Below are 12,840 nucleotides of genomic sequence, written 5' to 3' on the forward strand. Positions count from 1 at the left end.
CAGTGCAGGAGCTACACGAGATGCTTGTTTGACCCCTGGGCCAGGAAGATCCCCTGGAGGATGACGTGAAAATCCATTCCAGTATTCTTGCCTGGAAAATCCCATGGACCCAGGAGCCTGGTGGGATACAGTCCATAGGGTCATAAAGAGTAGGACATGTCTGAAGTTACTTAGCAAGCACATTTACCTGAAAGTTATGATACTATCATTGAAAACTGCTGCATTGAATGGTGGGTTAAGTGACAGCAGGTAAGTTGGAGAAAGTACTAAAAAAAGTGAGGGACACAGTCCCCTCACTAGTCATTCATACACTTTGTAAGGTAAGTGGAAATACAGAAACATAGCACACCTTGAGTGACAGGTGCTGTAACAAAAGTAATATCAATGCCAATAAAGCACAGAGAAGGGAGTGGTTAACTGTTTGCACAGTCAAAAATAAAGAGAGATTCAGGCAATGCAATAAGCAAGGACAGGAATGAAAGAGCATGGATGTTTAGGGAAATGAAAAGCCCACTTTGCCTGGAGCATCAACTGAAGATCCAAATAAAAATGAAGAAACTTATACAATGTGTAAAAATGAATTCAAAGTGAATCACAAATGGATGCATATAATTCTAACTTTACTGATATAATTAATATTATTGATGGAATTAATAGATAATATAAGAATTAAAGGATAACCAGAACTAACAGATAGCATAAATAACTCCTATAAATAACATGCAAACCAAAAGCCACCTAGTTAGTAAAAGGAACAATACATATTAGGCAATTCTCAAAAGAGGAAGCCAAAACAATCAAAAAACGTATTATAAGAAGTTTAATTTCACTACTCACAGAGAAAATAACAATGACATCAACTATAGATTCAGACTGGTAGAAATATGAATGATTAATAACACCTGCAGTACTTGTAAGCAATCTCAAAAATGACAGAATGATCTCTGTTCATTTCCAAGGCAAGTCATTCAATATCACAGTTATCCAAGTCTCTGCCAGACCAGTAACGCTGAAGAAGGTGAAGTTGAACGCTTCTTTGAAGACCTACAAGACATTTTATAACTAACACCCCCAAAAAGGATGTCTTTTTCATTATATAGGAATGGAATGCAAAAGTAGGAAGTCAAGAAACACCTGGAGTAACGGGCAAATTTGGTGTTGGAGTACAGAATAAAGCAGGGCAAAAGCTAATAGAGTTTTGCCAAGAGAACACACTAGTCATAGCAAACACCCTCTTCCAACAACACAAGAGAAGACTCCACATATGGACATCACCAGATGGCCAACACTGAAATCAGATTGATGATATTCTTTGCAGCCAAAGATGGAGAAGCTCTGTACAGAGAGAGAAAAAAAAAAGACTGGGAGCTGACTGTGCCTCAGATCATGAAATCGTTATCGCCAAGTCCAGACTTAAATTGAAGGAAGTGGGGGAAATGACTAGACCATTCAGGTATGATCTACAGCAAATTCCTTATGATTATACAGTGGAAGTGAGAAATTGATTTAAGGGACTAGATTTGATAGACAGAGTGCCTGTGAACTATGGTCGGAGGTTCGTGACATTATACAGGTGACAGGGATTAAGACAACCCAAAGGAAAAGAAATGTAAAATGGCAAATTGGCTGACTGGGGAGGCCTTAAAAATAGCTGTGAAAAGAAGAGAAGCGAAAAGCAAAGGAGAAATGGAAAGATATAAGCATCTGAGTGCAGAGTTCCAAAGAATAGCAAGGAGAGATAAGAAAGCCTTCCATAGTGATCAATGCAAAGAAATAGAGGAAAACAATAGAATGGGAAAGACTAGAGATCTCTTCAAAAAAAAAAAAAAAAAAGAGATACCAAGGAAACATGTCATGCAAAGATGGGCTCAATAAAGGACAGAAATGATATGGACCTAACAGAAGCAGAAGATATTAAGAAGAGGTGGCAGGAATACACAGAAGAACTGTACAAAAAAGATTTTCATGACCCAGATAATCATCATGGTGTGATCACTCACCTAGAGCCAGACATCCTGGAATGTGAAGTCAAGTGGGCCAGAGGAAGCATCACTATGATCAAAGCTAGTGGAGGTGATGGAATTCCAGTTGAGCTATTTCAAATCCTAAAAGATGATGTTGTAAAAGTGCTGCACCCAATATGTCAGCAATAGAAAACTCAGCAATGGGCACAGGACTAGAAAAGGTCAGTTTTCAATCCAATCCCAAAGAAAGGCAATGCCAAAGAATGCTCAAACTACCACACAAGTGCACTCATCTCACACCCTAGTAAAGAAATGCTCAAAATTCTCCAAGCCAACCTTACAGCAACACAGGAACCGTGAACTTCCAGATATTCAAGCTGGTTTTAGAAAAGGCAGAGGAACCAGAGAATGCCAATATCTGTTGGGTCATTGAAAAAGGAAGAGAATTCAGAAAAATTTCTATTTCTGGTTTATTGACTATGCCAAAGACTGACTGTGTGGATCACAATAAATTGTTCAAAATTCTGGAAGAGATGGGAATACCAGACCACCTGACCTGCCTCTTGAGAAATCTGTATGCAGGTCAGGAAGCAAGAATTAGAGCTGGACAGGGAACAAGAGACTTGTTCCAAATAAGAAAAAGAGTATGTCAAGGCTGTATATTGTCACCCTGCTTATTTAACTTATATGCAGAGTACATCATGAGAAACGCTGGGGTGGAAGAAGCACAAGCTGGAATAAAGAATTCTAGGAGACATATCAATAACCTCAGATATGCAGATGGCACCACCCTTAGGGAAGAAAGTGAAGAAGAATTAAAAAGCCTCTTGATGAAAGTGAAAGAGGAGAGTGAAAAAGTTGGCTTAAAGCTCAACATTCAGAAAACTAAGATCATGGCATCTGGTCCCATCACTTCATGGCAAATTGATGGGGAAACAGTGGAAACAGTGGCTGACTTTATTTTGGGGGGCTCCAAAATCACTGCAGATGGTGATTGAAGCCATGAAATTAAAAGACACTTACTCTTTGGAAGGAAAGTTTTGACCAACCTAGTTCAGTCCAGTTCAGTTCAGTCCAATTCATTTCAGTCACTCAGTCATGTCTGACTTTTTGAGACCCCATGAATTGCAGTATACCAGGCCTCCCTGTCCATCACCAACTCCCGGAGTTCACCCAGACTCACGTCCATCGAGTCAGAGATTCCATCCAGCCATCTCATCCTCTGTCATCCCCTTCTCCTCCTGCCCCCAATCCCTCCCAGCATCAGAGTCTTTTCCAACGAGTCAACTCTTCACATGAGGTGGCCAAAGTACTGGAGTTTCAGTTTTAGCATCATTCCTTCCAAAGAAATCCCAGGGCTGATCTCCTTCAGAATGGACTGGTTGGATCTCCCTGCAGTCCAGGGGACTCTCAAGAGTCTTCTCCAACACCACAGTTCAAAAGTATCAATTCTTCAGTGCTCAGCTTTCATCACAGCCCAATACTCACATCCATATATGACCACTGGGAAAACCATAGCCTTGACTAGACGGACCTTTGTTGGCAAAGTCATGTCTCTGCTTTTTAATATGCTATCTAGGTTAGTCATAACTTTTCTTCCAAGGAGTAAGTGTCTTTTAATTTCATGGCTGCAGTCACTATCTGCAGTGATTTTGGAGCCCCAAAAAATAAAGTCTGACACTGTTTCCACTGTTTCCCCATCTATTTCCCATTAAGTGATGGGATCAGATATCATGATCTTCCTAGACAGCATACTAAAAAGCAGAGACATTACTTTTCCAACAAGGGTCCATCTAGTCAAGGCTATAGTTTTTCCAATGGTCATGTATGGATGTGAGAGTTGAACTATAAAGAAAGCTGACTGCCGAAGAATTGATGCTTTTGAACTATGGTGTTGCAGAAGACTCTTGAGAGTTCCTTGGACTGCAAGGAGATCCAACCTGTCCATTCTAAAGGAGATCAGCCTTGGGTGTTCATTGGAAGGACTGATGTTGAAGCTGAAGCTCCAGTACTTTGGCCATCTGATGCAAAGAGCTGACTCCTTTGAAAAGACCCTGATGCTGGGAAAGATTGAAGGCAGGAGGAGAAGGGGACGACAGAAGATGAGATGGTTGGATGGCATCACCAAGTCAGTGGACATGGGTTTGGGTGGACTCTGGGAGTTGGTGATGGACAGGGAGGCCTGGTGTGCTGCGGTTCATGGGGTCACAAAGGGTCCAACACGACTGAACAACTGAACTGAACCAAATTGATAATGCATATTTAAAAACATGAATGAAAAAGATCCACACTTTTAGAAAATAAATGATGGAAAGAGTGTTTTGTAGAAATGGGGTATAAAGGAGGCTAAAGCAATTGCACCCAATGAATTATAAAATTCCTATAAAATACTCAAATGAAACATTAGTATTTGCTGAATATTGGCAGCAGCAGGATTCATAACTTTTTAAATTAATTTTTTGAAATATTTTCATACTGTAAAATATAAAAACAGATATAAAAGAAAAATGAAAGTGAGAGCTCTGGGTTGACTTCTAGCTCTGGTAATAACTTTAATAGAATTTTAGGCATGGGGCTAGAGGAACAGTATATTTGAGCAATGATATATTTAAGCATTTTCAAATTTAAATGATCATAAAAAAGCCTGGTAAGAATATAATATTTGATGTACCAGGAAGTACACTCAGCACCTTACATATATTATCTCATTTATCCCATAGCAATCATCATGTAGAATGAGTCAGTTTCTACTATAATTCTCTTCTATACAACTGAAAAAGCAGAAAAATACTTAACCTAAAAACATTAAGTATTTTGTCCAAGATCATATTATCTGGTGGTGGGCCAAACTGGGATGCAATAAACCCAGTAAGTAAAACACCATATAGAATGTAGTCTGAACCACCAGAACAACCTCTATAGACTTTAATAAGGAAAAAAATTTCTCTGTGTACATCAGAAAACTCCTGCCTGTTACTTAATATGCATCTCAATATCTCAATTTTACTGATAAAGTAAATGAGCCTAACTTTCAATAGAGTTTTTATGATAAACTTAAATGTACAAATACTGGTGAATATAAAATATCTAGTGTCAACTGAAAAAAAAAAAAAAAAAAACACATACTGTAAGACCTGTGAGTTTAAATTTTAATCAGGATCTTACTGCGGACTATAGCCTGGAAAACAGCTTCTCAGATAGCTCTGAAGAACTGCTCCAAACAGGTAGGGAGGGAAGGACTCCCTACCTGTTTGGATCAAAATTCTCCAAGCCAGGCTTCAGCAATATGTGAACCGTGAATTTCCTGATGTTCAAGCTGGTTTTAGAAAAGGCAGAGGAACCAGAGATCAAATTGCCAACATCCACTGGATCATGGAAAAGGCAAGAGAGTTCCAGAGAAAAACATCTATTTCTGCTTTATTGACTATACCAAAGCCTTTGACTGTGTGGATCACAATAAACTGTGGAAAATTCTGAAAGAGATGGGAATGCCAGACCACCTGATCTACCTCTTGAGAAATTTGTATGAAGGTCAGGAAGCAACAGTTAGAACTGGACATGGAACAACAGACTGGTTCCAAATAGGAAAAGGAGTACGTCAAGGCTGTATATTGTCACCCTGCTTATTTAACTTCTATGCAGAGTACATCATGAGAAATACTGGACTGGAAGAAACACAAGCTGGAATCAAGATTGCCAGGAGAAATATCAATAACCTCAGATATGCAGATGACACCACCCTTATGGCAGAAAGTGAAGAGAACTAAAAAGCCTCTTGATGAAAGTGAAAGAAGAGAGTGAAAAAGTTGGCTTAAAGCTCAACATTCAGAAAACGAAGATCATGGCATCCGGTCCCATCACTTCTTGGGAAATAGATGAGGAAACAGTGGAAACAGTATCAGACTTTATTTTTCTGGGCTCCAAAATCACTGCAGATGGTGAGTGCAGCCATGAAATTAAAAGACGCTTACTCCTTGGAAGGAAAGTTATGACCAACCTAGATAGCATATTCAAAAGCAGAGACACTAATTTGCCCACAAAGGTCATCTAGTCAAGGCTATGGTTTTTCCTGTGGTCATGTATGGATGTGAGAATTGGACTGTGAAGAAGGCTGAGCGCTGAAGAATTGATGCTTTTGAACTGTGGTGTTGGAGAAGACTCTTGAGAGCCCCTTGGACTGCAAGGAGATGCAACCAGTCCATTCTGAAGGAGACCAGCCCTGGGATTTCTTTGGAAGGAATGATACTAAAGCTGAAACTCCAGTACTTTGGCCACCTCATGCGAAGAGTTGACTCGTTGGAAAAGACTCTGATGCTGGGAGGGATTGGGGGCAGGAGGAGAAGGGGATGACAGAAGATGAGATGGCTGGATGGCATCACTTACTCGATGGACATGAGTCTGAGTGAACTCCGGGAGTTTGTGATGGACAGGGAGGTCTCACGTGCTGTGATTCATGGGGTTGCAAAGAGTCAGACACGACTGAGCGACTTATCTGATCTGATCTGATATGATTTCTGGCTAGGGAATATGTACAGTCAAGCACACACTTTGGTAAAATATCACTGCTAGTCACAAATAACAGATATCCCAGTTAATGATTTTATGCTTTTCTACATATGTGAAATTATAAGAATCTGTGTTTATTAAAAGTCTTCCTAAAATAGACATCAAACTTGGTAAGATGCTTGTTTTTCCAAAGCACAGAATGCCTCGTCCAGTTTTCCCCCAAAACCCTTCCAGGGTGCACTGTCAGTCATCGACTGAAGGGGCTAGTGACTTAACCTTATAGGATAGTGAGGAAAATCCTTTGTTTTATGCTGGCAACATCTCTTCCCCCAATGGTCAAGCTTTCTTTCACTCCCTGTCCTCCTGCTCTTCCTTTATCAAGTATTCTCCATAAGAAAGGCTTATAAGAAAAATGCTGTTGTTTTGTGCTTATCAACAGTGATGCTATGGCTAGAAACATGTGGGAGCATTCATCTGAGCCCAAAAATCTCCCCACAGATAACTCTCCTTTCAAAATTTATGCTATGGCTGGACTAGCCCTTGTGATTCTTATTATGACTGCAAGATGCCCTTAGTCATAACCATAAGGAAACTTTGAAAAACAAAGTTTATTACACACACTTCCCAGAGGGTACACCTGGTACCTCAGAGTGAGGTGGGGAAGAGTAGTGAGGTGGGGAGGTGAGGAAGTGGGGGAGATGGAGATTTGGGGAGGTGGGGAAGCAGGTCTGGGCTTCTGATTTTATTTGGTCGAGGGTGGGGGCCTAAGGTTTCACAGGTTCCATTGCTTATTGGTAATTGAATGCATAAGAGTGGTTAAGTGCCAGACGGGAAAAGCAAGTGATCAAAAGGTCTATTATGAAGTCAACCAGTTACCAGATATCTCTAAAACAAAGGAAGGGGGTGGGGCCTATGGGGGTAGGGAGTAGGATGTCCCCTCCCACAGACTCTCACCAAGTCCTGTTTCCAGGTGAAGCTGCAGAGGATGGATAGTGTGCTGGACCAGCTCAAACAGTTGATTGCAGTGGAGGCTGACACAGGCAATTTCCACCCTATTGACTAGTACGAGCCCCAGAATGCCAACACCAATGCATCCTTGATCCTGGCCATGGCACAGATACCCATCTATCAGGAGCCGGTGGAGGACGTCATAGCCTATGCAGGAGTCTCGGTGGGTAACAAGAGGAACAAATTATAAATGCTCTTGATAAACTTTGTTTGCTATTTGGAGCAGAAATATTGAAGAAAATTCCAGGATGGGAATTCATGGAAGTGGATGCAAGGCTCTCTTTCAATAAGAATGCCATGTTGGCCCAGCCCAGCACCCCATCAAGATATACAAAGAAGCCAGGATCATCAAGGACTGGATTCTTATAAAACTGTCATCCACCTGAAAAAGAATTCAGTCTGGAAAGAAGCTAGAAGAGGAGCATGGCATGCACTACAGTATAACCCTACTCTTATCCTTTGCTCATGTGATGGGCTATGCAGAAACAGGTGAACTCATGTCCCCATTCCTGGGTTGTATTCTCAACCAGCATGTGGCCAACACATACAAGAAGTTGTAGGAACCTCTGGAGGACTCACTAGTAAAGAGTGTCAACAAGATCTGCAACTATTACAAGAAACTCCACTGTAAGATGATCATCATGGGTGCCTCCTTTCACAGCACTGCTATGTCAGGGCCTTGGAAGCCTGGTGCTGTTTTCTCACCACCTCACCCCAGGTCAAAGACCACAGCACGATGGTGCCTGCACTGTTCGCCAAGGCGGTCCAGCTCTGGAGAAGTTCCACCTGGATGAAAAATTCATCTGCTGACTGCACAAGGAGGACCACATGGCCATGGAGAAGCTGTCCAATGGGATCCGTAGGCTTGCTGCAGAGACTTTGAAGCTGAATCAGATGCTGATGAAGGAATGTTCAGCATGGAGAATGGAAAATAGCACAACTCCTGAAGCTGGACCACAAGATCTGCACTATCTTTGAACTGGGGCCTAGTTGCACATGTTTTGCAATGAATCTTGGATTCTTTACTACTTGGAATGAGGAGGAACCATAGATACTTGATTATATGTAAAACTTTTTTTAAATATTTTATTTTATTTTTTTTTTGTTGTTAAATAGATAACCAGTTGGAGTTTGATGTGTGATGCAGGGCATCCAAAGCTGGTGCTCTGTGGCAACCTGGAGGGATGGGGCAGGGAGAGATGTGGGAGGGGGTTGAGGGTGGAGGGGACATATGCTTGCCTATAACTGATTCATACTGATGTATGGCAAGAACCTTCACAATATTGTTAAGTAATAATCTCCAAAGTAAAATAAATTAGAAAACAATAAAAATAAACAATAAGTGTAGAAAAGATCCTCCCCTAAAAGCCATCGGAGAGTGTAGGTCTTTTGAACATGAGCTGCCCATTCTTCTTGCTTGGTGCCCTGCAATAAATGCTGTATTTTCCTTCATTGCAAACTGGTATTAATAGATTGGCTTTGCTGTACATCAGGTGAGCACATCCAAGTTTCATTTGGTAACTTTGGTTATTCCAGCCAAAGTAGAACCAGTGAAGATAGTTCTATAAAATATTCATAGTTGGAAGACTTAATAGAAGGAAGCTATTACTTTACACATAGGAGTCTTTTATGTTATATTCTATATGTTGAACACTTTAGACAAACATAACAGAAAGAAACTAGCCTAATTTCAGAAAAAACTGCTCTTCCAAATACTAATTTTTGAAAACTTCTGTTGATATAATTTATTTACACTTTGAAACCAAATTTATTCTAACAAAAAATCTTGCTTTTTTATAGTTAATTCCATTAAGGAGGATAAGCAATGATAATTTTCATAATAACTAAAAATAAGACATTTTTCTTAGGAGGAAAAAAATGTCCAAAGTGATCCAGGTGGAACTGTTTCTAAATTGGAGACATGTCTTTAAGTGATACAAACTGACAGTTTCTCACTTTGGAAATTCTGTGCTATGTTTTGAGTTTTCCTGAACCATCACCTTCCCTTTCTTGTCATAAGTAAAACCACACAGCAAGTCACATGCTGAAATAAGCAGAAAATTTCTGAAAACAAGAGCCAATACCACTAGGAGAGATCTGGGTTGGCAGGAAAAAAAAAAACAGTCAGTCCGAGCTTTCTTTTTTGTCTTTGGATAATAGAAAATGCTCAGATTTTCTTCATACCTATATCTCAAAAATATTTAACTTTAAATCTTTGTAAGTTATTATTAAATTTAGTGTTTTAAAGATCATGATATTCTCTATACTGTAGAGCTCTTTCAAAGCTCATTCTCTCACAGCAGTTGCATCTCTTGAGAAAAGATAGCATGTAAATGTCCACCATAACAGACCTACCTGGCCAAGTAAAACATCTCCTGTCCACTATCTAATTTAATATCTGAGATGATGTGGTGAACACCCTACTTAACACTGGATAGCTATCAGGGAATCTTTTAATCCACTCTATTTATTGTCTTTGAGGCTGCCCCAGTGGCGCTAGTGGTAAAGAACCTGCCTGCATTGGCAGGAGGCATAAGAGACTTCTGTTCAATCCCTGGGTCTGGAAGATCCCCTGGAGGAGGGCATGGCAATCTCCTCAGTATTCCTGCCTGGAAAATCCATAGACAGAGGAGCCTAGTGAGCTACAGTCTGTGGGATTGCAAGGGGTTGGACACAACTGAAGAGACTTAACACACACACACACACACACACACATTTATTGTCTTTACCCTCCAGTGTTGAAAGGCACAGTGAAAATACTGACATTGGAATAAAAATATGAGTGAATGTAAGAGTAAGGAGAGGGTAAAAGAGCAATCTTAGATTTCTGTCTAGAAAGGAAAAATATACATAATACTTAAACTTGTATATTTTATAACATGATCATAAATTTTAGAAGAGTAAATTTTCAAGAACTAAATACTTGGTGAGACCACAATCTATCTAACCTCCAGAATACTTAGCTCAGTTTGGATGCTATATTGCAAAGAACATTATTACTCTGCCTTTAGTTTGTGATCATTTAAAATATAAGCATAACTATTGATAACTTCTATAATTTTTACTAGAGGCATATTAACTGCAAGGGACATTCTGATTCAGATATAGTATCCAATTTCTTATTGAATCTTGGTAAGTTATTTGCCTTCATAAAATATTATGGCAGGGTTCCAAGGGTTAATTATGAGTTGCATAAAAGGTACTTCCTTCAACTCATTTTAATTTACTGCTTTCTGCTAAGCATTGCCCAGGCACTTGGCTCATTGAAGTTGCAAAGAAGAGTTACTTTTACTTTTCCCCCTTCCCATTCTACTTAGATCTGATATATATAGTCAACAACATCTAATTTCACAGCTCAGTTGTTCAGTCCTTGAGAAAACAACATTTCTTCAAAATTAGATGGTAAAAATGAGTTGGAGAACCTGTACTAAAAAAATTCATAGTTTTAAAAGTGATATTTATGTAAGATATGTTTATGAACTCCATCAATTTATTGAAAGTATACTATTAAATTCTCTCTAAACTCTGCAAGAGGGAATAACTTATAGATGCATATTTCTAATAATATAATACCAATATATTATTTCAGTTATGCACTCAAAGCATAGAAATGGATGGTTATGGTATATGGGATAATAGATGATCAAATGACTATACACTGTAATTCAGAAGATGGCCACAGCACTTGAATAGTTTATGAACTGTGGCAGCCAGAATCCCCAAATGCCTTCATGCTTTCGGGGGGAAGCCATTACTGTTATAAAAATGGAAACATTTATTTAAATTTTAACAAATTTCAATGCCATGCCTTAAAACTCAATACCCACATTTTAGAATCTTCCTTATGAGAGGAAACTGCTCAAATAATAATATAATGTAGGATCTTTAAAGCTACATTCACAAAATTTGATTGAGATAAATGTTTATCAAAATCTATCCAGAGTGATTATTAAGGCTGGAAGTGGGGAAAACAGTGACAAGAGGAGGAATGACTTTAACTTTTTCATTTAAGCTGTATTAATTGTTGGGTGATTCTTTATTTATAAAAATATAAAAGGACAATCTGTATTTTCTCTGTTACATAGTGCTGTACTGAGATGGTGACTGTTGTTATGAAATTAAAATATGCTTGCTCCTTGGAATAAAACTTAAGACAAATCTAGACAGCACATTAAAAAGCAGAGCCTTCACTTTGTCAACACAGGTCCATATAGTCAAAACTATGTGTTTTTTTTTTTCTGTAATTGTGTATGTAATGTGAATTGGACCATAAAGAAGGCTCAGTGCCGAAGAACTGATGCTTTTGAAATATGGTGCTGGAGAAGAGTCTTGAGAGTCCCTTGGGCAGCTAGGAGATCAAACCAGTCAATCCTAAAGGAAATCAACCCTGAATATTCACTGGAAGGACTGATGTTGTAGCTGAAACCCAATACTTAGGCCACCTGATAGGAAGAGCCAACTCATTGGAAAAGTCTTGGATGCTGGGAAAGATTGAGGGCATGAAGAGAAGTGGATAACAGTGGATGAGATGGTTGGATGGCATCATTGACTCAGTAAACATGAGTTTGAGTAAGCTAAGGGAGTTGGTGATGGACAGGGAAGCCTGGCGTGCTGCAGTCCATTGGGTCTCAAAGAGTCAGACATGACTGAGCGACTGAACAAGAACAAATAAAAGATGTACTCCAAAAGACCATAATATTTTAATATTTTTAATAATATTTAAGTATGGAGACATAGAATCTTTTTGTTTTTGGTATTCCATTATGAACCTATTCTCCATGAAATATGCTCAATTTCAAGGAACCACATTTTCAGTTTATTCCACTGAGCTTTTGAAATATCATTATCTTGCATGAGTTTTTAAGTGTACATATTTTAGGCTTTAAGTATCCCCTAATTTTTATAAACTGGGAAAATGTATTTCTAAGATATGCCATGTTGAAAAATTTTTCATTTAGTGACTGTTCATGAGTGCCACATATTTTATATGCATTTTATTATATTTTAACAGCATCTGTGTCAGCTATTTTACAAACCTACTTTACAGATGAGAAAATGAAGCTTGAGGAATGTGAAACCATTTTTCTATGAAAACATATGAAGATGAAAACTCTAAGCTCTCAAATTTGAACAATATCCTCTGAAACACTACTTTTGACTCTGGATTGGGAACCCTGAGATGCATGATAGATTGATTTCAGAACAACACAAGAAAAGATAAAAGTGAATGCTGTAGCAAGAGATTGTGTTCACATTGTCTTGAGACATATATCCTAGCCTGTGGAACAGGCTGTCTCCTGTGACTATTCCCACCACTGTGCAGAGAGACAATCTGGCAAGGATTGCCAAATTAAATATAAAC

The 12,840-nt window shown here is 39.0% G+C and overlaps 1 pseudogene; it reads left to right on the forward strand.

Annotated features, from left to right (window-relative positions):
* The first annotated feature begins 1,436 nt into the window (after window positions 1–1,436).
* On the forward strand, window positions 1,437–8,413 carry LOC113902071 (annotated as a pseudogene).
* The last annotated feature ends 4,427 nt before the right edge of the window (window positions 8,414–12,840 follow it).

The sequence above is a fragment of the Bos indicus x Bos taurus genome, chromosome 12 (assembly GCF_003369695.1).
Source record: "Bos indicus x Bos taurus breed Angus x Brahman F1 hybrid chromosome 12, Bos_hybrid_MaternalHap_v2.0, whole genome shotgun sequence".
In the NCBI taxonomy this organism is placed as follows: Eukaryota; Metazoa; Chordata; class Mammalia; order Artiodactyla; family Bovidae; genus Bos; species Bos indicus x Bos taurus.